Below are 23,415 nucleotides of genomic sequence, written 5' to 3'. Positions count from 1 at the left end.
CTAACCATCTGCGTTTTTCTTTTCCTTGCAGAGCTCCAGGGACAGCTTCGTACTGCAAATGAAGAGCTTGCGGAGGCTCAATCTCAATTAGTGCATCAGGAAAGTCAGATTAATTATCATAAAGGTTTAGCTACAGCAAGGGACGAGGCTTCCCAAGCCGCTTCGAAGGAAGTGAGTCGCCTTTCCTCGTTGTTGTCAAAGGCTGAGATGATGAATACTGTTATTGCGTACAAGGCTCGGTGTCAACTAGTGGAAGAGACCAACAAAATTCTGGATAGCATTGAGTATGATCTGAAGACCGAGCATGGCCTTATCAAGCTATCCGCGCCGTGAGAAACCCCTCCCCCTACATCTGGTTCTTCAGGCCCTTCCTCGGGTGGGAGCGTACCTTCAACGCAGAAGGGGAAGATTGCTAAACCTTGGTGGGGTTGAATCATCCAGTAGATTTTTGTAGAGAGTTGATCTTTGTTGATTATGAGGCTTCGTGAGATTCCTTTTGTATTTTCTTGTTTCCGCGTACCATTGCCAAGCCTGTAATCAACTTTTAATGAATTGATAATTGTTATGGTTAATTTGGAATATAACCGACTGTAACCAGGGATAGTGAAGTGTTTGGGTGCGAACCCGAAGATGTGTGTCTCTTCGTGAACGTCTTGAGACCTGTCACCCCGCTGGCTAATCCTGGGCAGAGGATTCCCAGACGGTGGGGGTCGGGGCAGCGTTCTAGGATATGAGTTGTTTGGAATGTACGTTCATTCCGTCGACCCGCTGCCATAAGTGTAAGTGAAGTGTTTGAGTGCGAACCCGAAGATATGTGTATCTTCGTGAACGTCTTGAGACCTGTCACCCCGCTGGCTAATCCTGGGCCAGAGGATTCCCAGACGGTGGGGGTCGGGGCAGCGTTCTAGGATATGAGTTGTTTGGAATGTATGTTCATTCCGTCAACCCGCTGCCATAAGATTGGTTGGGTATCTCTTTCTGCTGGATGCCTTCCCCATGGTCCTACACTTATAGACGCTGATAGGGGAGTCCCGAGAGATTGTAGGTGACTACTTTCCCCAAGTAAAATAGAACAATTAACATCAGTGTTTACGTGGTTCGACAGCAGAGTGTCTACGTCCACGGGTGAAAGAGGGTTAAAGTGTCTATTCAGTTGAGTTACATTTAGAAGAATTCCATTGATGGAACCTCTGAGGTAGTAAATAGTAAAAAACAGGAGGATGAAGTATTGACGCGGAGGCTGTATTTACAGGTGTAGGGTTCTCGTGAGGTGTTATATTTACACGCAGTCGTCTTGTTATATGTCTCTCCATGTATTGCCTATTTTTTCCAAAAGTTTGCTTGATTGATAGGTTGAGGTTTGCTATTCCTCTCTCAGAGATAGAAACATGTCGATCGCAAGCGTCGTTTTCTTCTTCTGTGCTCTTCACGTAGATGCAGGTCTGCGTTGCCCTCTACGGGTAATATGGCTTGAGATATTTTGCATTCCATGGGTGTTTGAGGATCTCCCCTTTTAGGTTGCGCAGATAATAAGACCCATTTCCTGCAACATCATGTATGACGAAGGGTCCCCCCATGTTGGTGCTAATTTTCCCCACTTCTTTTCTCGTTGGTATTGGGGAATGGTCCTCAGCACATACTGCCCTTCTACGAAATTTCTAAGCTTAACCCTCTTATTATACTCCCTTGCTAGTTTCCTTTGATAGTTTTCCATTTTTTGTAGTGCTGCCTCCCTCCTCTCTTCTAGATCATCCAACCTTTCCAACATCATGTCCGCTGTGAGGTTCTTTTCCCATGCTTCAGTCTTCGTAGTTGGCATGATTATTTCTGTTGGGATAATAGCTTCGGCTCCATAGGTGAGTAAGAATGGGGATTCTCCCGTGGATGATCTTCGAGTTGTCCTATAAGCCCACAAAACGTTGTGTAGTTGCTCACACCAACGCTTCTTGTATTCGTCCAACTGCTTTTTGAGGATGAGTGCGAGGGTTTTGTTTGTGGCTTCTGCCTGACCATTGCTTTGAGGGTAAATTGGTGTTGACTTGTTCTTTCGAATTTTGAAAGTATCGAAGAGTAAGTCGATGTTTTTTCCCTGGAATTGCTTGCCATTGTCGATACAATCTCAGCTGGTATGCCAAACCTGCAAATGATGTTTTGAAAAATGAATGTGAAGACATCTGCGTCTCGAATGCTTGCCAGGGCTTTAGCCTCTACCCATTTGCTGAAATAGTCCGTGGCCACTATCAAGAATCTTCTCTTCCCTGATCCTTCGATTAGGGGACCCACGATGTCTATGCCCCATTTTGAGAATGGCCAAGGGCTGTCTACTGGGTTTAACATTGTTGCTGGTGCGTGGATTTTTTTGGCGAAACGCTGGCATTCTTCGCATCTTCGTGACATTCTTGCAGCGTCTCGTATCATTGTTGGCCAGTAATATCCTTGAGTTTTCGCCTTATCTGCTAGGGATCTCATTCCGCTGTGATTGCCTGCGTCGCCGCGGTGTATGTCTTTCAAAATCAAATGTCCTTCGGATCTGGATAGGCAACGTAATAATGGTCCGAGAAAAGATTTTTTGTACAAAATTTCTTTTCTCAGATCATATCTTCCTGCCTTTGACTGTATTTTTCTGGCTTGCTTTAGGTCTGAGGGTAGAATTCTTTCTTTTAGGAAAAGATGAATCTCAGATCTCCAATCTTCTTCTTTGCTGAAGTCTTCATCTTGATCTGCCTTAGCCATGATGTCGTCTTCTTGGAAATCATCCGCGATGAATTCTCCCACGTCATCATCTGCCATATCTTCTTCTGCGTGGTTCCTCTGCTGTGCAGCGCAGAGTTCTTGAATATCAATTGAAGGCTCGTAAATCCTGGTTACTTTGATTGCTTTGACGTCCTCGTTTCTGAGCATCGATGATATGTAGGCCAGGGCATCCGCGTGCCTGAGTTCCTTCCTTGCCAGGTGTCGGAATTTGATGTTTGGGATTTGTGATGCCAGTGTTTGCACCAATTCCATGTATGCTGACAATGTTCTGTCATAAACATTATATTGCAACCCTATTTGTCGGATGACTAGCTGTGAATCGCTTGTCAGACGCACGTCAGTTATGCCCATTTCTATTATCAACTGAAGGGCATGCACCACTGCTTCATATTCAACTATGTTGTTGGTATGCCCCTTGAATTCTAACCTGAAAGCATGTATGATCCTGTCTCCTGTTGGGGTGGTGATTACGATGCCTATCCCCGCCCCTTCTTTATTTTTCGACCCATCTACGAAGACTTCCCATTGCCTAGGATTTTTTGGTTCCAAGATGTCTATAGGGTCTTTACCTTCGTCCATCTCTGGTAGTCCTGCTGCCTTTCGTCCTTCGATGATGACTTCTTCGCAGTTATCCAATGGTAAGTCTGCTAGGAAATCTGCTAATACTTGTGACTTCTGAGAGTGTGTAGTTCATGGATGATATTGAATGATCTAGGTGAGTATTCCATTTTGCAATTCTGCCTACTTTTCCTGCGTTTTTAAGGACTGCTTCTAGCGGAGCTTTGCATGGGACGCGGACGTAGTGAGTCAAAAAGTAAGTTCTGAGTTTCAGGGTTGCCCATACTAACGCCAAGATGAGCTGCTCGATCTTCGTGTAGTTTCTTTCTGCTTGCTTCGTTCAGAGTCTTGCTGATGTAATAGATGGGCTGCTCTATCTTCGTGTTGGTTTTAACCAATACTGCGCTGACTGCATCTTCTGTTGCTGCTATGTATAGTGCCAACACTTCATCAGGGTCTGGTTTTTGTAATATAGGGATCTCAGCCAGGTATTCTTTGATATTTCGAAAAGCTTCCTCGCACTCTGCCGTCCATTCGAATTTGCTTCCTTTTTTGAGAATGTTAAAAAAGTGCTTACATCTGTCCGAGGACCTGGATATGAACCTCCCCAGCGCAGCCAGCGAACCATTGAGTTTCTGAACCTCTTTTAAACTCTTTGGGGATGGCATTCTTACGATGGCTTCAATTTTAGCGGGATCGACTTCAATGCCCCTCTTCGTCACCAAATATCCGAGGAACTTTCCGGAAGTGACACCAAAAGTGCACTTCTCTGGGTTTACCTTCATGTTGTGCACTGTCATTGCTTGGAAAATATCTTTTAGGTCTTGGTGATGATCTTTGCGCAGCTTGCTTTTAACGAGCATATCATCCACATATACTTCCAGCGTACTTCCAATCCATGGTTTGAAAATTGCATCCACCATTCTTTGGTAGGTTGCCCCTGCGTTTCGCAATCCAAAGGGCATTCTTACGTAGCAATAGAGGCGTGTGGTGTATAGAATGTTGTATGTTGTTGATCTTCTTCTGCTAGGAATAATTGATTGTATCCAGAGTATCCATCCATGAATGACATTTCTTCGTATCCTTCAACTGCCTCAACAAGTTGGTCAATGCTTGGCAGTGGATAGCTATCTTTAGGGCAAGCCTTATTGAGGTTGGTGAAGTCGATGCATATCCTTACTCCGCCATTTTTCTTCGGTACGATGACCATGTTAGAGATCCATGTTGGGTACTTAACTTCTTTGATGAATCCTGCGTCCAGTAGTTTGCGGAGTTCCACTTCAACTGCTCGATGGTATTCTGGAGCTACTTTGCGCACCTTCTGCCTAAAAGGGGGGGGTACCTGGTTTTATTCGAAGTTCGTGATGAACTAACTTTGGGTCAATTCCCGGCATTCCCCTAATTTCCAAGCAAAGATGTCCGCGTATTCCTTTAGAAGTTTGATTAGCGCGGCTTCTCTTTCTTCATCCATCAAGGTGCCTATTCTGATAATCTTCGGATTTCCCTCAGTACCTATGTTGATTTCTTTAGCTGCTTCGACAGGCGTAAACGTGGGTTTTGGTTCCCCCAAGAGAGGAACATTCTTTGATTGCTATTTGGTGTGCTCTCCGTTTTCTTTTGTCGCGGAGGTGCTGGCTTCTGCGCTGCCAGTGGTGCTCACGTTCAGAAGGTTTTTTCCGGAGATTTCTTCCAGATATGTATCTATGGTTATTTCCTTATTTTTGGCTCTTCGGGACTGGTGGTTTTCTTCCCGCTCGTTATTGATCTGATTCTGTGAGGTCTGACATTCCGCGCAGTTACTTGGTCTCCTTTAATTTCCATGACTCCCTGGGGTGTTGGGAATCTGAGATATTGATGGTAAGTTGCCGCTACTCCTTTGAGCTTGTGAACCCATCTTCTTCCGATGATGGCGTTGTAAGGTGAAGGTGCATCTACGACGCTGAATCGAGTGTCCACTTTCATGGGCCCTGCGTCTACTTGTAAGACAATGTCCCCTAGGGGCTTTGTAGCTGCGCCGTTGAATCCGTAGATGGTGTAGTAAGATGACAGCAGTTGCTCGTCGTTGAGTTCCATACGTTTGAACGTGTCATAGAACAGGACGTTGACTGAGCTTCCTCCATCGATGAGAATTTTCTTGACATTGCACCCTGCTATTGGGAGTGTGAGGACTAGAGGATCATTATGGTCTTCCATGTCTTCTTCCACATCGTCTGCGTCGAAGGTCATGGGCGCGTCCATCCATTGTTCGTGCTCGTTTACCTCTTTCCCATCGATCTTATAAAGCTCACAATAATCTTCGAATTGTTTTCTTAATCTCTTCCCAATCTGGGCGGTTAGGGATGGTCCTTGAATCTCTGAACATGAAATTGTGTTGAGGGTGCGGTTGCCTTCTGGTAATTGAACCTGCTTGCCTCTCTTGGTTCTATCTTCGTTATCAATCTTCCGTATATATTGCTTTAGGTCTCCTGCGTCGATTAGTTTTTGAATCATTATCTTGAGATTTTTGCACTTTTCTGTTTGATGACCGTTGAAACAGTGGTATTCACAGTATTCCTTGGATTTTTCTGATCTAGGAGGCTGCTTTCCCTTGGACCATGGCCAATCGAAGTTCTCCCTCCCTTTGATCTCTCTCAGGATGCGCTAATAACTGGTTTTCAGCTTGGTATAGACTTGATCTTCAAATTTTCGATCATCTCTTCGTCTATCATCCCTTCGTTCTTTCCTTTCTGCGTTGGGATGCTCTTCTGTGATTCCTCTTTTGTACCCGCTGGCTTGATCCACGGAAGTTGTGCGTGTGGGACGTTGAGTATGAGCTCTGGGATTTCCACGCTGAATTTCTTCTAACCTTGCATGCTTTTCTATGATTATCCGGAGATCTCCTCGGTGGTAGGGATGGTCCCGTGGATCTCCACAAACAAAGGACTCATCATGTCCATCTCCCATTTGTAGCAGTTGATACTAACCATAGGATCTATGTTGCCAATAGCTTGGAAAATCTTGTGCCATCTATCAGTATATTCTCTGATGGTCTCTTTGTAATTCATCTCCAGTGAGAATAGCTTGTCCATGCCGGTATTGACAACCTTGTTGTACATGTATGTTGCTAGAAATTTTTCTGTGAGTTGGTCGTAGGAATCGATGGAGTTTGACGGAAGGTTATCGAACCATGATAACGCGGACCCTTTTAGACTTGATGGGAAGTATCTGCACAGTATGGAGTCTTCATTATCCCAACGGTCCATCATTCGATTATAATATCGAAGATGAGCCGCAGGATCACCTGACCCGTCATAGCAATCGAAAGCAGGAACCGAATATTTCTGTGGTATGGAAGCCCTGGACAAGTGTGGCGTCAGCGGGGTAGTGTTTGCTTCCTTCATCACTTGCTCTAGTCTTCCGCCTCCCTGCCTAGTTTTTAGCTCCTTGATTTCTGTCAGCATTTCAGCACACAGATTTTCCATTACGATCTGGTGCTCTTCACGAATGGTAGATTTTGCTCTTAGGAGGGTGGTACCATCGTAGTAGTCCGAGTTCTCGGGATTGTACTCAGGGTCTGATCTTTGGCTGCTCCTTTCTCCTCTTCGGTTCAATGGAATCGGGTTGTTTGCGATCACCATTCTTCTATCTTGATTGGGTGCTACAGCCTTGGAGTTAGCTTCGTCGCGTTGGTTTTCTACCTCTGCGCTGTGAATGATTCTTTCCTTGAGTGTTTGGTTCTCTTGTGCTAATATCGCCACAGCATCTGCGTATGCCTTCTGGTTCTTCCTTAATTCTGCTAGCTCGGTCATCATCTGAGCGGAATGATTTGACCCTTGATTTGGTGTTCCTGCCCGCAATCGCTCATCGAAGGCTATGGTCTGTTCCTCATCCACGATCTGTATTATTGGCTCTGGTGGATCTAACCGTGCACCCCGGGACCCCGACGGTTGTTGTGAGGGTTGACCTGCTATCAGAAGCGGTTGCTTGGTCGGGAAAGGTATGTTCTGTTCGTTGGTTAAGGGCATCCCATAAAGGGGTTGTTGTATTCCTGACTCTGCTACGACTTCCTGATGTTCATATAGTTGAGCGTTGGTTATTCTGGGAGCTCCAACCTTGGATCCGCCAGCTCTTGAAGCTCCTGCTTTGGCTGCCTCGGCATTTACTGCGTTTGCTGCGATGATGTTGGCATTGATGGGGGTCGTGCTTTCCGCATTATCCTGCGCCCTATCTGCTGCCTTCAGCTTTTCACCTCTCTGTTTACTCCTAGTTACCACTGGGGTCGTCCTTGGCATCTCTTTTGACGAAGATTTTGCCTTCCCGATATCTTTGCTTTTCTCCATCTTTTAATATTTCCCTGAAAAAGAGAGAAAAAATCACGAAGATAATGGGTCCCACGTGATATCTATTAGCGTTTTGAGTTCTCAAAGGTGTAAAATCTTGAAGATACGAAAGGCATCCATCTATGTAGACGACCGCAGATCCGTTCGAAGTTTTGATTTTCAAGGACGTGAAAACTTAGAAAATGCATGAAAAATCAGATCTACGTAGATAAATGCGGATCTGCTCATAATTTTGGTTTTTGAAATCATGAACGGAAAAAACCGTAGTGTTCCATACATCGTTACTTTCAGAAAACGAAGCCTGAAACAAATCACATGAGAAGATAAATCTTTTACCGGGATGAATATCCCTGTTTCTAGCGCCAGATTGTGAATATGCAGATCAAAGTCATATGAGTATTCACAAACAATGCGCGCAGACTCATGACAATACAATAAATAGGCTGCGCCTGAAGGGAACAGATTGGTTATGTTGAATCCTTGACTCAGAGTTCTAATACTCTTCCTCGTCTCATCAATTAGAATCATTGTCCTTAGCTCATACAATAAGATAAATAATGGACGAAGTATAAAATGTACGAACATGATATGCTATAAGTAACAGATTGAATATATAAAGTATGGATGTATGAACATAGACGAAACGATTAACTTATATGATTCTCACTCAGATCCCTGTCTCCGAGATTTAGTTTTTCATTATATGGTGGGGATTACCGAAATAGTCGAATGACTTTGAGACTAATATAAGCCTGCGTAGCAGGAGGAACCTCACTTACACTTTCTCTATTTCTCTGTCTCTCTCCTCTTCTCTTCTCAATGTTTTTCCCCCTCCCTTTTCACTTGGGAGAGAGGGGTATTTATAGGGTGGTTACGTGGGGTTCACTTCTGAAGCCCGTTATAACCTTATCATCTTGTGTCTTGTGCCGCTTACGCAGAGGTCTTCGTGTTCTTGGTCTTCTCTGCGTGTTCCGTTTGAATATTCAGTGCTATCTGCGCTTCCTCCACAGGATGACTGACATGTATGTTGTTTGAGGGTATTTAATGCGGGTAGTTGAGATGTCTGTCCGCGGTAGACAGTTGTCCTCTGCCCCTGTCTTGTCTGCGTCAGTCTGACTATCCCCAGTCGTAGATCTTAGATCTTTCTGGGGATAGGATAAAGTGAATCTCGGGTTATCCTTCAGTGCTTCGCAGTGTTCTAGTGTTTCCTTCTTCCTCGATCCCCTACCGTTGGATCTGGTGGGTGACGACGCTATCTTGATAAGGCGCATCTCTTGGCTGTCCACGTGTGATATCATATCTTGATGTTCTCAGCCGCATGTCCTCCACGTGTGTCTTTGTGGACACGTGGCGGAAGATGAAATGTGTACCTACAACTTATTTAAGGACTACCTAATTAATACCCTAAAATGAGAAGACGAAATACAACTCCGGTAGGAGCTAACCCCCGACCATGTGACATGAGAAAACGTCAAAGAACACTACATTACAAGTTACCACCGAACTAATTCAACAACCCAAATAAGTTGAGGCACGAAGGATATCACGAAAACCCAAAGCTGTAGTTTAAATATACTTGGTTTATAATCAAGAGATTCTTCTTCATGACAGCTAGAGACGAGTACTGTGGGAGCGCCAACTTGTAAAAGCGCGTGCGAGATGAGGGCACATGCTGATCAGATCCTGCTACAGACTTGTATATGCATAAACGAGACGACAAATTAGAGAAACCACGTGCAGGAAGGAATTTCATGGAGGTCCAAAAAAAAAGAAGCTCCTGTCTCTGCTTGATAGACATGCCCTCAACAACCTGCAAAAGTTACTATACATAAGATTTTGTTCACCACAATAAACATATTAATATGCTAAAACATCACTAACTAGTAAAAAATATGAAGAAATAAAATGACTGACATGTTATCTCAATGGCATGTATTAGAATTATTAGTTATCAATGAGAAACCTAGGAGAGGGTGAAGACAATGACAACTAGAATCTAAGGGTGAACATGGTCAACACTAACAAAGAATATATCAGCGTCCAATAATTGGTCTCGGAAAATTAAAGAACCTCTTGGCCTTAAAAGTCTATCAATTTCCAATAGAATATCCTCCATTTCACATCTACAAAAACGCAATTGAGATAAGTCACAATTATAGTAGAAGAGTTTTCACTCACCGGTTTACCTGTTTTTGTAGAGAGTGAGTATCGAATCAGCATGTATAAAATCGTAGCCCCTTGGGTAAGAAGACATCGCTCACACCTGAATATCCAATGGAAACAACTTAAAACAAGAACGATATTATATCCATAGAAAAGATTTAGTTTGGGTTAAAACTGTACCAATTCTGGTATGTACCAATCAAACCCCGCTCATAAATAACTCCTAAGGTTTCCTATGCACATGCCAAAAAAAATGGTGTTTGTTATACCAGGTGGCATAGAAAACCATTTGCGCCACTATGGGAAAACCAATAAGCGACTGAGTTTCTAGCGAGCGATATTCTTTACATCGTCAGCGATAATCACATTACCGTCAGCGATAATGACTTTATCGCCAGTGTTACTGATTCTAGCGTCAATGGCTATTTCTTTATCGCTATAAATATGTAACTTTCAAACTCAAAACTTACCCCAAATTTTTTACACAATTTTTTTTTTCTCAATCTATTCTCTATTTCTCAATCTAAGTTATCCAAATGGCACAATTAACCTAACTTGATTCGGCAACACAACTTGATTTTCCGGGAGTAGTGCTCGAAGGTGCTGTTAAGAAGATATGTGATAAGTATAAAGAATTAAGTAAGAAGCAAAGAAGTCTCCAAGTTTTGGATATCAACCAAGTCAAAACCGCAACTAAGAAAAGGCAAAGAAAAGTTCAAGGCAAAACAAATTTGAAGCCAGAGAAGAAGATTAACAAAGGAGAATCCGTTCATGAGCGCATTGATTGGAAATTAGGTGAAATGAAGAAGATTAACAAGATGAAGAACATTGCCCAAATTTTTATTTTTAAAGTGTATATTTCGAAATATTCTTGTCTAATTTTATGTCTTGTAAAAAATGACTATTTAATGATTATATCGAAGTTCAATGAAAATTAAGCTTAATTCTATTATTAATCCGATCTTACATTTTAATTAGAGATACATTTAAACAATTATTAAAACGTAATACTTAGACAATTTTCAAATTAAAACATAAGAACTTAAGCTAATATTTGGACAAACATTTTAAAATGTCGAAACAATTTTCATATTGGAAGTGTTTTTCGTAGATGCGACGATATTCCGCATGACACCTTTGTTGAAATTCCATCATGGTTTCACCACTCCTCAAAGTTGGACCTTCTTGATGAAGTAAAGCAACAAACCTAGTAACTTCCTTATTGATTGTACTGAAGCGTTGAATCAACTCTGAAACATCACGATTGTTGAGATTCACTGTCTGTCTTGAAATTTCCCAAAAATCATTTGCCATAATGTTTCGTGATGTAATGCATTTCCGAATACAGCATCCTCAGTAGAAGAAACATAATTCCTGCAAATACAATCATCTTCCACAACAGTGAATTTTGGTTTTCGCCTCACAAATTGACGTTGACTTCTCCTAATTTCACTGTCTACATAGGCACGATCAACAACTCTTCGATTTTCGACAACACGTTGGTTTGCTACGCACTCAACAAGGTTCATATTATCATCCACGCTCTCTAAGGAATTGGAAGAGTGATGAAAATAATTGGAGATTGAGAAATTCTTTAGAGATTTAGAAATTCTGGTGTGAGTTGAAATGAGATTGAAATTAGGTATTTATAGAGGGGAAAAATAATAACCGTTAGATGAAGATCTGATAAGCGATGATCTGACCAACGAGCGATAGATTGACTGGCGCTGGCGATTGACTGACCAGCAAGCGACCTAAAGACCATCGAGCGATGGAATCTCTATCGCTCGGTGGAAACTCTGTCGTGTATGCCTATATGCCAGGACTAGCATATAGGCATACGAGTTTGGCAGTTTGGCATACCCATAGTGGGTGCATATATGTCAAATTTCATGTTTTGGCATGTGCATAGGAATAGGCCTAAAGTATTTTTGCTTCATTAGGAACAACATTCATACTTCACAGCGGATAATCGGCTAATGCAGCTGCAAAACCTCTCAAATGTGCATTCATATCCAGCACATTTCTATATCTACCTTTCAGATTCAGCTCATTGTTTACAGTCTTGTAACATGCTATTCTTTTGTTCCACATATGTGTATATTTTTTCAACATCTTTTCTGTAATTCCATTAGTACTTCCTGAACTAATTATTGGTGGAGTAGCAGTTAGTCTTTCCGGCCATTTCTATAACTTGCCACCAGCTATGTCATCTAGGCCTGACACAACAGGCAGCGAAGTTAAGAAAGTCTCTAATTTAGTGTACCTGCACATGAACGTTGCTTGTCAAATGACTTGGTAAATGAACAATTTAGTGTAAGCATATCCAAATTTTGAATGATGAAAGCACACTAAGCTCTATCAGGATCTTGAGCTTCACAAAATGACAAGTTCTGTATGAGTTTCAGATTGGATTTGCATTGCATGCGATTCAATGGTTTTTGCCAAATTGCAATATCGTTTTTTTCAGCAAACTTTTTCCAGCAGAGACTCTTAGCAAAAGCCTCGATGTCAGATTTATCTGAGGTTAGATCTTCTATAGTTCTTTTCCAACCTCTTACATGGTTGTTTTTATAGTTAATTGGTGGTCCAGATAATATCCAATATCCACCGGGACGTAGAATTCGATCAACTTCAATCAAGTATTTCCCACCTATTCGACAGTTTACATGGTAAATGCAACAGTACTATTCAGCATAAAATAATATCACATTACTAATACAGCTTGATCTTGGATTGATTATGGTTACCATTCTTGCTCCATGGGATTAGACATCTTGAGCAATGCGCCATGTCGAATGCCCTGGATGGATACGGAAGTCTTATTTTTTTGAAAAGAGAAGGGCAAATTCGATTAAAACATAATCATCATCGAGAGATGAAGATTAAGGGAGGACAGAGATATAGATGCTAATTGCTCCCAACAACAGCATCCCAGTTACAGATCAAGGTACTCAAAGAGTAACCATCAAAGAGTTTGGTATGAAAAGACCAGTTAAAAAGAGTACACTTGACAGCTATAATCAATTGGTTAAAATTTCTTGTTTTCTGCTTTTAAAGCCTGCAATTTCGCTCTCCCCAAATTGTCCACCAGATTTCGAAGGGTAGAAAAACCCATAGCCTTTTAACCATCTTGCTGCTCTTTTTATTTGACCAATGCCAAATATTGGCTTTGATATCCTCTGCAAAAACCCATGTAACACCAAAGCTTTCCAAGAAGTAATGCCAGACTTTCCGAGTTTCAACACAATGGAGAAAAAGGTGTTGATTTGTCTCTTTCTCAGCTCCACACAGTAGACGAGTACTTGAAGATACTTTCCCAGCTTTTAATAGATAGTCTAATGTTGGTGCTCCATTGTAACACAATGTCCAGACCAAGAATGAAACCTTTAGAGGTATTTTTGGGTTTCATATACCTGTTTATACGGAAATCGCAGAAAACCATCCACATCCAACGAATCATAACAGTTAGCAGCCGAGAAATCAGTGCCAAAACCCCATTTCATGTCATCATTGTCTGTAAATTGCAGCATTGTATTAGAAATATCTTTTAGGTGCAACAGAAGATGTGCAACTTCACCAATTTCATCTTCATTGAGACTTCTACTGAATTTAAAATCCCATGCCCCATCAGCTGAAAGCATATCCCTGACACAGTATTTTTGGGTCTTGGATATCTTACACATTGCACTATATTCAGCCTTTAAAGAAAAGTTACCAAGCCATTTATCTGTCCAGAATTGAATATCTCTGCCATTATGTAGAATAAGTTGTGTATTATTAAAAACATACTCCCTAGCTTTAAGAATACATGCCCACAAGCTATGTCCTAAGGATCTAGAAGAAGATTTATGAAGAAAAGAACCTGCATTTCCTCCAAATTTCTCAAACACTATTTTCCTCCACAAAGCATATTTTTCCCCTCCATATCTCCATATCCATTTACAATGCAATGCTTTATTCACTATCTTCAGCTTCTTAATTCCTATTCCACCCTTTGATTTTGGTATTTTATCTTTGGACCAAGCCAACCAACTTGTTTCCTAGTTGTAGCTGAGGAACCCCAAAGGAAATTGCACATGATCTTCTCAATCTCTTTGGCATCTTGAACATTGATAAGTAGTAGATGGGCAGACTTGCAATGACACTATTAATCTGTCATATGCATGGGGTGCCCTTATCTTATGTGTGCAGCTAATTAGTAGTACCTAGTCAGTTGTATTGAGTGGTTTAGATTAACCCACGTGGATAGTTAGTGCTCGTAGGATATTGAGAGAGGGTGTGAGTTATATATGTTCTTGTATCCTGTAATGAATCCCTAAGAAATAATCAATTAATCTAAAGAAGAACTTATGTTCACTGTGTTCATTAGGAACCAGTAGGCTCAATCTGTGAGGATTGATATTATCACTATCAATTCATGGTTTCTTGATCACCAATTGTATTAAGCATAGTACATTTGGCATCAGAGCCGTTCAATTTTTTTTTTCCATGGAGGCCGCTGCACAATTTTCACCGACGACGAGGGATGGTATGGATCAATTGATGGCGAAATTCGATGCTTATATCCATTTATTGGATTTGGAAAGGAAACGTAAAGAGCTTCTAGACGATGTATTTTCACCAACTCGAGGTTTAAATCTTTTTCTAATGGAATATCTCATCTCCATCGCCAGGAGCAAGCTGGAAGCACTTCTACAAAAATCTAAAGAAGAAATTGTTGATGAAGTTGGGGATCTAGAAGTTACGAAGGACGAAGAGGTTTTCATTGAAGAATTGGTTCCTAAATTCAGTGAAGATATTACTCCAAATTTTTTTCCTGATGCTACTATAGATTCAACTTTAGCTTCAGATTCCATATCTGAATCTAAAACCGATTCAGATAAGGGTTTAAATGAGTTTTCAAAATCAACATCAAACACTGAAGACTCTGCTATTTCAATTAGTGAATTCACGGTCTTTCCACATGAAAAAACCAAATCAATTCCTACTAGTGTTTTTGAAGAAGTGGACTCTCTTGATTTGGAGTTAATTCCTCCATTTTTCTTCTTTGAAAAAGATGCTGATGATTCCACTGATGCTGTGAGTTTTCAGTTTACAGCAATTGATAAAGCCGTGAATGACTTCGTAAGGACGGATAAGACTGAATTTGGTGAGTGTTTTTCAACTATTCTGAATTCATCTCGTATCATATCTGATCCAGGAAAGCATTTCCAACTCATTAAGAGGTTTTGTTATCTGGCTGGTGTTTCTGAATTTGATTTCCTCTTGCAATTCAAAAAGGGTAGAGTTTTTTATCGTGGAAAATTAATTCAACTTCTAGAAATGTATTCTAAATTTGTTGTGTACTTGAAGTTGTTAAACGGATATTATAGAAAACTTTTTCTAGAATTGTTGTATGAACATGGGTACTGGTCATATTCGATGTATTGTGATCCAATTACTTGTATGTTCGCTAAGGGTTTTGTTTCTAGCTATGCTTGGATGATGTTTGGTAAAAAAGCTTCAAATGGATGTTGTGAATTTCCAGAGAAAAATAGTTATCAATCACCAGTTGTTTAGTAAGAAATCGTCCTACCATGGTCTCAACCTTAATGGTAGCATATTTGATCGTGGGAGAGGAATTGAACCCATGGGAAGGTATTCTGTAACTGATAGGCTTACAGATTTTGCTATGATTGGTTATTTAGTTCTGGTTTATTCGTTCTTAAGGTGGGTTCAGTTTCAAATGCTCACTACAGTGGAAAATTTACTCATGAGCTTATTAATAAGCATGGTTTTGAATCAGATCCATTGTTTTATGATTCAGTTCAATGGGTGTTGGCTAAAACTGATAAAAAACTTCTACTCGGCACCTCTATGAGCTTGAATATAGATGTTTACTTCTATCTTTATTTTGATGATACTTACTCATTATTTGATCGAGGGAAAAGTGTGTTTATATCCTCGTTTTCTTACTAGAAATTGTGTATTCGTTTGCTTCTTAGCTTTGGGTACAAATCAAATAATTGGGTTATACATTCGTTGGGTCTTGTATGTATTGTTTATCATACTGACATTCCAGTGGCTAGTAAGTTGTTTGTGAACATGCCTGCAAGAGATGGATTTTGGTTACTCTTGTTTGCTGGAGTAGTTGATATTGATCAGACAGGTCAGCTGCTGGTTCAAAAGCCTGAGAGATTTACAGTAACATCGAGTTTTGTTCATTCAACACCTTCCCTATAGTTTACCATGAGTTCCTGGCATTGAAATGTTGGGTCCTTGTCATAAATTTTTTAGCACCACTTATACTCCAGCTGGAAAGATATCTTCACAACTCATTAATTTTTTAAGTTCAGCTGATGCTTTTGTTCAGTTTTGTGATTCTCCACTTCAGATGATTCTCATACTTGTTCACAGCTGATTTGAACAGTTGAGAAGATATTATTTCTTACAACAACTATTAAGTAACTGGTTTGATAGTGTTACAAAGGGTTTTAATGATGGGGTTTGTGTAGACGGACTTATTCTGGGGGCTTTTACCTCAACTAATATGTTGTCTAACAGCTTGTTTCAAGTCTCGAATTCAAGTGGAGTGATATTTGTTCAAACTACTGACAGTGGTTATGGGAGTAAGATATTTGTGAACTTGTCACAAACAAATAATTCTAGCATGGGTAAGACAAGTTATAAAGTCAGGGTTGATGAATACCTATTCATTATCGTCATATTTGCTCGTCGAATTTTGATCGAGGAAAGGAGGTCAAACTTATGAATTGGAGTTCTTGTTTTTCTAACTGTGTTTCAAATTTTGAGTATGATTTTTATGAGTTTTTAAGAAGATGCGTTAATCAAGTGCTTGTTCAACAACCATCTCTTATATGTGTGTTTCGATTTGACCTGTTTATGAATTCTTATGTGGGGGTGTTTGTTAAACCTGGTAACTGTGGTGATAGCGGTTATTTGTATGTGGAAAAGGTACAGAGAAACAATATATACCAGAGTACTTTAACTCCTCCGTTAAGTGGAATGCATGGGACTGTAGTATGGAATTTGTATTGTGTTGAAGCTTATACTCTCTTGTGGCTCCAACTTGCCTTATCCGTTGCTCCAAGGGTCCTCTATGATGAATTGTTGACGGTTTTTGGTGGTTTGCATGAACATAGAGATGTATCACACACCTTATCACTGGAATTTCAACATCTATTCATGCTTCTTTTGTCTATTGTCACTTTTGTCAGCTGGATTTATATGCATTTCACCTCATTTATGTGCTTCGACACCAACTGGTATTATGAGGCCACTCTGTTACTCACAGTTGTTGTTCATCAGCAATTTACATCAATTCATGATTATACCTCTATGGTGATGCTTATGCTTTCAAAAGGTACTTGCTTTCGACTATTCAGAAATTGTCACACGATTGCCAACTTGGATTCGACAAGTTACCAAGTAATAATTGCCACCTGTCTCTTTTTTCTACTCAAATTTGTTCGCTGGATATATGACAGAGGCAAGATGTTCACTAATCATGGATACTTTTATTTTTCCGTTACTTATGAATGTTGTGTTGTTACTTGGGTCACTATTCTAACTGAAGACAACCTGGTCTTGGCGCAACTCTTACACATTGTAACTGTGTCGAAGTCAGTCGCATGTGCAAGTATGGGTCACATGTTCACAATGAACTGAACATCTGCGGTGCTGGCTAGTTTCCAGTTTCAGATTCTGGAGCAGTTGGTTGATCACAGGAGAAGTGGTTACTACAAGCTCAAGCAACTTGCGCCAAACTGTGATGGACAACTCAATGGTGTACTTGTGTGCATTTATGGTCAGGACAGTATAGATAAGATATTGATGATGGTTATCTCAAGAGAAAACGGAAGATGAAGTTGATCACCTGTACATGGGGAATGTTCACTCCAACCAACTGAAGATTCCAGGTGTTCAGAAAAAAATATGTTGCTGCTAAGAAGGACAACAAAGGCGACTGATATCTTCGTTAGGTCTACCAATACAATGGATGCTATCCGCCATATGCTCTTATAGGATTTCGTGACTCGTTACAAGGATGAATATAGCAAGCATGGTACTTTGATTGAGAAGCTTGGCATTGTTCTGCAGCCACTCGAGCTCTTCCATTTCACTTGCATCCTTAAGGACAAGGATGGTTTCAAGGGGAGTGGAATGTCATGTGCATGGGGTGCCATTATCTTATGTGTGTAGCTAATTATTAGTAGCTAGTCAGTTGTATTGAGTGTTTTATATTATCCCACGTGGATAGTTAGTGGTCGTCGGATATTGAGAGAGGGTGTGAGTTATATATGTTCTTGTATCCTGTAATGAATCCCTAAGGAATAATCAATTAATCTAAAGAAGAACTTATGTTCGTTGTGTTCATTAGGAACCAGTAGGCTCAATCTGTGAGGATTGAGATAATCACTATCAATTCCTGGTTTCTTGATCACCAATTGTACTAAGCATAATACATAATCATAATTATCCTCTGTCCTTTAGATAAGTACCTTCTTTTGCAACTGCTGAGTTTCTGATGGCATTTTTGAATGATAATATCCCATACTGCCTTGTTATTAAACCTGCTACCAAGTGGAATGCCTAAATAGTTGATAGGGAAAGTTGTTAATTGGCATCCACAACTGTTGGCACAATCCAATCCATTGTGATTGTCACCAATGCCCACTATGGCACTTTTCTTAAAGTTGACCTTTAACCCTGCAACCAACTCAAAAGAAAATAAGATATTTTTTAAGTTAGTTATATGCTCCTCAGAGTCGTCAAGAAAAACTATCAAATCATCTGCAAATGATTTATAGTGGTTCCATTTGGAGTAACTTGGAAACCATTAATAAGTCCTATTTCAGCTGCTTTTTTTATCATCGCTGACAGAATTTCAGCCACCATTATGAAAAGAAATGGAGAGATTGGATATCCTTGTCTGATCCCTTTCTGACTTCTGAACATCTGTGTAGCTTCCCCATTAATAAGTACAGAGAATCTTGCATAAGATAAACACCATTTGATCCAGCTCCTCCATACATTACCAAAACCAAATTTTTGAAGAATCATATCAACACAGTTCCAATTGATTTTGTCAAAAGCCTTCTCAAAATCCACCTTACAAATCAAACCAGTTTTGTTTTCTCGAATTCTAGAGTCAATCAATTCGACAACAATTAAAATTTCATCATTGATTTGCCTATCATGCACAAAAGCTCTTTTGGTAGTTTGCAATGATAGAAGGCAACACTTTCTTGAGTCTGTCAGATAAGAGCTTGGATATTATCTTATAGACTCCACCAATGAGACTAATTGGTCTGAAATTCTGTAAGGAAACAACTCCACTTATCTTTGGTAGTAACTTCAAACTTGTGCAGTTAATCCTCCAATCAAGAGATGCAGAAGACTCAAACTCTTTAACCACCAACATCAATTCAGCTTTGATGATATCCCATGAAATCTTAAAAAATTCCATAATATACCCTTCAGGTCCTGGTGCTTTGTTAGTGCCAAAATGCATTATCACATTCTTAACCTGTTTTCAGTAAAGGGAGCTTCAAGTGCAACACTATCAGCTGTGGAGATAGACGACATCTCTAAGTTATCAATGCTTGGTCTAATTGGGTGATCTTCAGAAAAAAGAGAAGTATAAAAATCTTGTGCTTCAGTTGCAATTTTATTTTTATCATAAGTTAACTGACCATGAATGAGGAGACAGTTGATGTTGCTACACTTGTATTTATATGAAGCAAGCTGATGTAAATACCTGGAATTTTTCTCTCCCCCTTTAGCCCAACTATCTTTAGCTCTTTGTCCCCATGTTCTTGCTAAGTCCAGAGATAGGGAAGCATGATCAGCTCTAGCACTTTCTCTAGCCACCACATCAGCACTGGAGAGTTGAGTATCTTCTTCAATGAGGTCCCAAGAATTAATACACTCTTCCAAGTGATCAATTCTATGTTGCAGGTTACCAAGAGTTCTTTTCCAGTTTTTTATGAAGAATTTCAGTTCTTGGAGTTTCTTAGCAAATACAAAACTTGGCTTTCCAAAGAAAGTTAAATTTTGCTACCAAATTCTTAGGTTTATGTTAGACATATCATAGACGTGACTAATTAATCACGCATGTCCATGGTTTCCTAATTAGTTATATCGTGTAAACATGTTGAAAATATCTTTAACACTAAAATTAAGACGTTTCAGTCTGATTATGGTGGTGAATATCGAAAGTTCACTAAAGTTCTACAATCTAATGGCACTCTTCATCGTTTCTCTTGCCCCATACTTCCGCACAAAATGGTTTAGTAGAAATCGAAAGTGGTCTTACTTTAATGTCTTTAGCGTCTATTCCTTTGTTTTTTTGGTATGATGCTTTCCTTACCGCCACATTTCTTATGAATAGATAGGCTTCCGCTCCAACTGGTTAAAATCCCCATATGAATTGTTGTTTAATCGTGTGCCTGATTATTTGTCATTACGCACTTTTGGTTGTCTTTGTTTTCCTCATCTTCGACCCTATGATTGCACAAAATTGGATTCGCGTTCCTCTCCTTGTGTTTTTCTTGGTTACAGTGATGATCACAAAGGATATAAATGTCTTCACTTACCCACTGTTCGAGTTTATTGGTCTCGTGATGCTGTATTTGTCGAAGAAAATTTCCCGTTTGCTGCTACTGTCCATGATGCGCTACCCCTTCCTCGTCACCCTTACAGGTCCACCTTCTTCTTCTAATATATTTCCCGCTGTCTTATCTCATTTAGACTCTACAGTTTCTGGAGGTTCAAACCAAACTAACTTGTTCGGACTGAGAACTCCACCTGCACTGAATAGTCTTGTTCAGCGGAATCCTGTCGGTACTGTCAACGTACCAGATCCACTCACTGTACCAGGTTCACCCAATAAACCCGCTTTGGTTCCTGTTACACCACAACTTACTGTTGCTGTCGGTACCCCACAGCAGACCAGTACAATTCCTACCACCACGCCGCTATAGATTAGATGTGAAGACAGACGGACCCAGCAGATAATTATTGATGATAAAACAGCACAACATACGGACATACATGTAGAAATTATATCCCGGGAAACAACACAGCATACGGACACTCCTCTGTCAGAATTACAAGGGCCCTCCACAGTGCAGTTTACAGCACCACGTGCAGCTTCTGATGATTACCAAGCCCCTGCCTGCCCGTCTACAGTACAAGGTCTGGACACTCGGTTGCCTCATTCTTTGTCACCACCTGTAACAGCTCCTTCTAATGAACAGCCAGCTCATACCACTTCGCAGTCATCAATTCATAATGATCATCCCATGATTACACGGGGAAAGGGTGGCATCTTCAAAAAGAAGGTTCTTATGGCTTCTAACCATGTAAATCTTACTGATAATTCGTTTGAACCTTCATGTTATTCTCAGGCTAAGAAAGATACCAAATGGCGACCTCCTATGGATTTGGAAATTCATGCGCTCTTGAAAAATGAGACCTGGTCTAAAGTTCTACCTCCTCATAATAAAAATATTATTGGTTGTAAATAGGTTTATCGTGTTAAGAGACGAGCAGATGGTACCGTTGAGCGTCGCAAAGCTTGTCTAGTTTCCAAGGGATTCAATCAACAAGAAGGTATTGATTATGGTGAGACTTTTAGTCCGATTATTAAACCATGCACTATTCGTGTTATATTGACGCTATCCTTGTCTTACCACTGGCCTATTCGTCAACTTGATGTTCAAAATGCTTTCCTCAATAGCATTCTCACCGAGGAAGTCTACATGAAGCAACCCCCTAGTTATATAAATCCTCAGTTTCCTGACTATGTTTGTAAATTGCATCGATCTATTTATGGCCTTAAACAGGCTCCTCGTGCTTGGTATACTCGTCTTAGCTCCTTTCTTCAGAAACTTGGCTTTGTTATTTCTGTTTCTGATAGTTCTTTATTCATTCGACGATCAGCTGAGGATATTACTTTTTTTTTGGTTTACGTGGATGATATAATTTTAACGGGATCTTCTATGGCATGTATACAATCACTTATGAGTACTCTTCACAGTGAGTTTTCTCTCAAAGGACTTGGCTCTCTTTCATATTTTTTTGGCATAGAGGTCACGCAAGCTTCTGGTGAGTTGTTTCTTTCGCAACGTCGTTATATCGAATATCTTCTTGTTCATACTAATATGCAGGGAGCCAAACCAGTCACCACTCCTTTTAGTAAATCTACTGATATCCACCCGGTTGACAGTCCTTTACTGTCAGATGCCACTTTGTACATGAGTCTAGTTGGTGGTCTTTATCTCTCTATGACAAGACCGGACATTGCCTTTGTTGTTAATAAGGTACGTCAATTTACGCATAAACCTACAGAAGCTCATTTGGCTCTTGTTAAGCGTATACTTCGCTATTTGCACCATACTTCTACCTTTGGTATTCTTCTTCGAACGACACACAGTTTGCAACTTAGTTTTTCGGCTTATACTGATGCTGATTGGGCGGGTGACCATCTTGATCGTCGTTCTACGAGTGGATATTGTGTTTATCTTGGTTCTAATCTTATTTCTTGGAGTTCTCGTAAGCAACGTACAGTCTCTAGGTCCAGTACTGAATCCGAGTATCGAGGTTGGCTATTGCGACTGCCTAATCAATGTGGATTGAATCTCTTCTTCGGGAACTAAAGGCTTCTGTTCAATTTCCTCCCACTCTTTGGTGTGATAACTTGGGAGCTACCTATCTTACAATGAATCCAGTGTTTCATGGTCGCACAAAACACATAGAAATTGACTATCATTTTGTTCGTGAGAGAGTTCAAAATGGTCAACTTGTTGTTCGTTTTGTTTCGTCTAATGGTCAAGTTGCAGATATCTTTACGAAGTCTACTCCAAAGGATCACTTTTGTCGACTACGCTCTAATCTCAATATCATCGACAACCTGCTTAGATCGAGGGGGAGTGTTAGACATATCATAGACGTGACTAATTAGTCAGGTATGTCCATGGTTTCCTAATTAGTTATATCCTGTATTTATGTGATGTGAAAATATCTTGTAACCAAATATCATATATTCTATATCTCTTATATATTCCTTGTATCAAAAGGAATATCTTTTGTAATCTATGATATATAAATGCACAAGTATTCTTTCTGTTTCTCATACATTGAGAACACGTCGTCAAATCTCTGTCTCAACTGTTTACAAGAAAAGAAGGGTGACTTAACGGATAATTATCAATCCTAAACGGAGCTTTAAACGTAACACCAGCATTGCAGCATAATAATATTGGTGTATGATCAGATATGCCTCGTTCGAGGGCAAATTGTACTTGAGCTTCATGATTAGTGTGCAAACGACACTGTTAAAATGTGTCTAGATAATAGGTATGCTCCCCAACTTGCTACCTGTAAAATCGAATACCACATTGTGAACCAACAATCTACATCACACAATCGAATACAAGTTGAAGTACTGTGAAGTACTTACTCCACAACCAGTATCAATGGCAGTTGTAATAGACCCATCTTTCAAATTAATCAACTTTCCAATATCATCAATATACTTATCAGCACCCTTGGGAAACATGGTACCACCACCAGGAAACCTGATCCGATCCCCTTGTTAAGACAAAAAATGTAT

General features: G+C 40.2%; 1 pseudogene; it reads right to left on the bottom strand.

Moving 5' to 3' along the window:
* Positions 1 to 9,627: 9,627 nt before the first annotated feature.
* On the bottom strand, positions 9,628 to 23,406 carry LOC113305178 (annotated as a pseudogene).
* Between the last annotated feature and the right edge of the window lie 9 nt (positions 23,407 to 23,415).

This window comes from Papaver somniferum, chromosome 8 (assembly GCF_003573695.1).
Source record: "Papaver somniferum cultivar HN1 chromosome 8, ASM357369v1, whole genome shotgun sequence".
NCBI classification, from domain to species: Eukaryota; Viridiplantae; Streptophyta; class Magnoliopsida; order Ranunculales; family Papaveraceae; genus Papaver; species Papaver somniferum.
The sequence above is the reverse complement of the archived record's forward strand: the minus strand, read 5'-3'. Positions and strand labels throughout refer to the sequence as shown.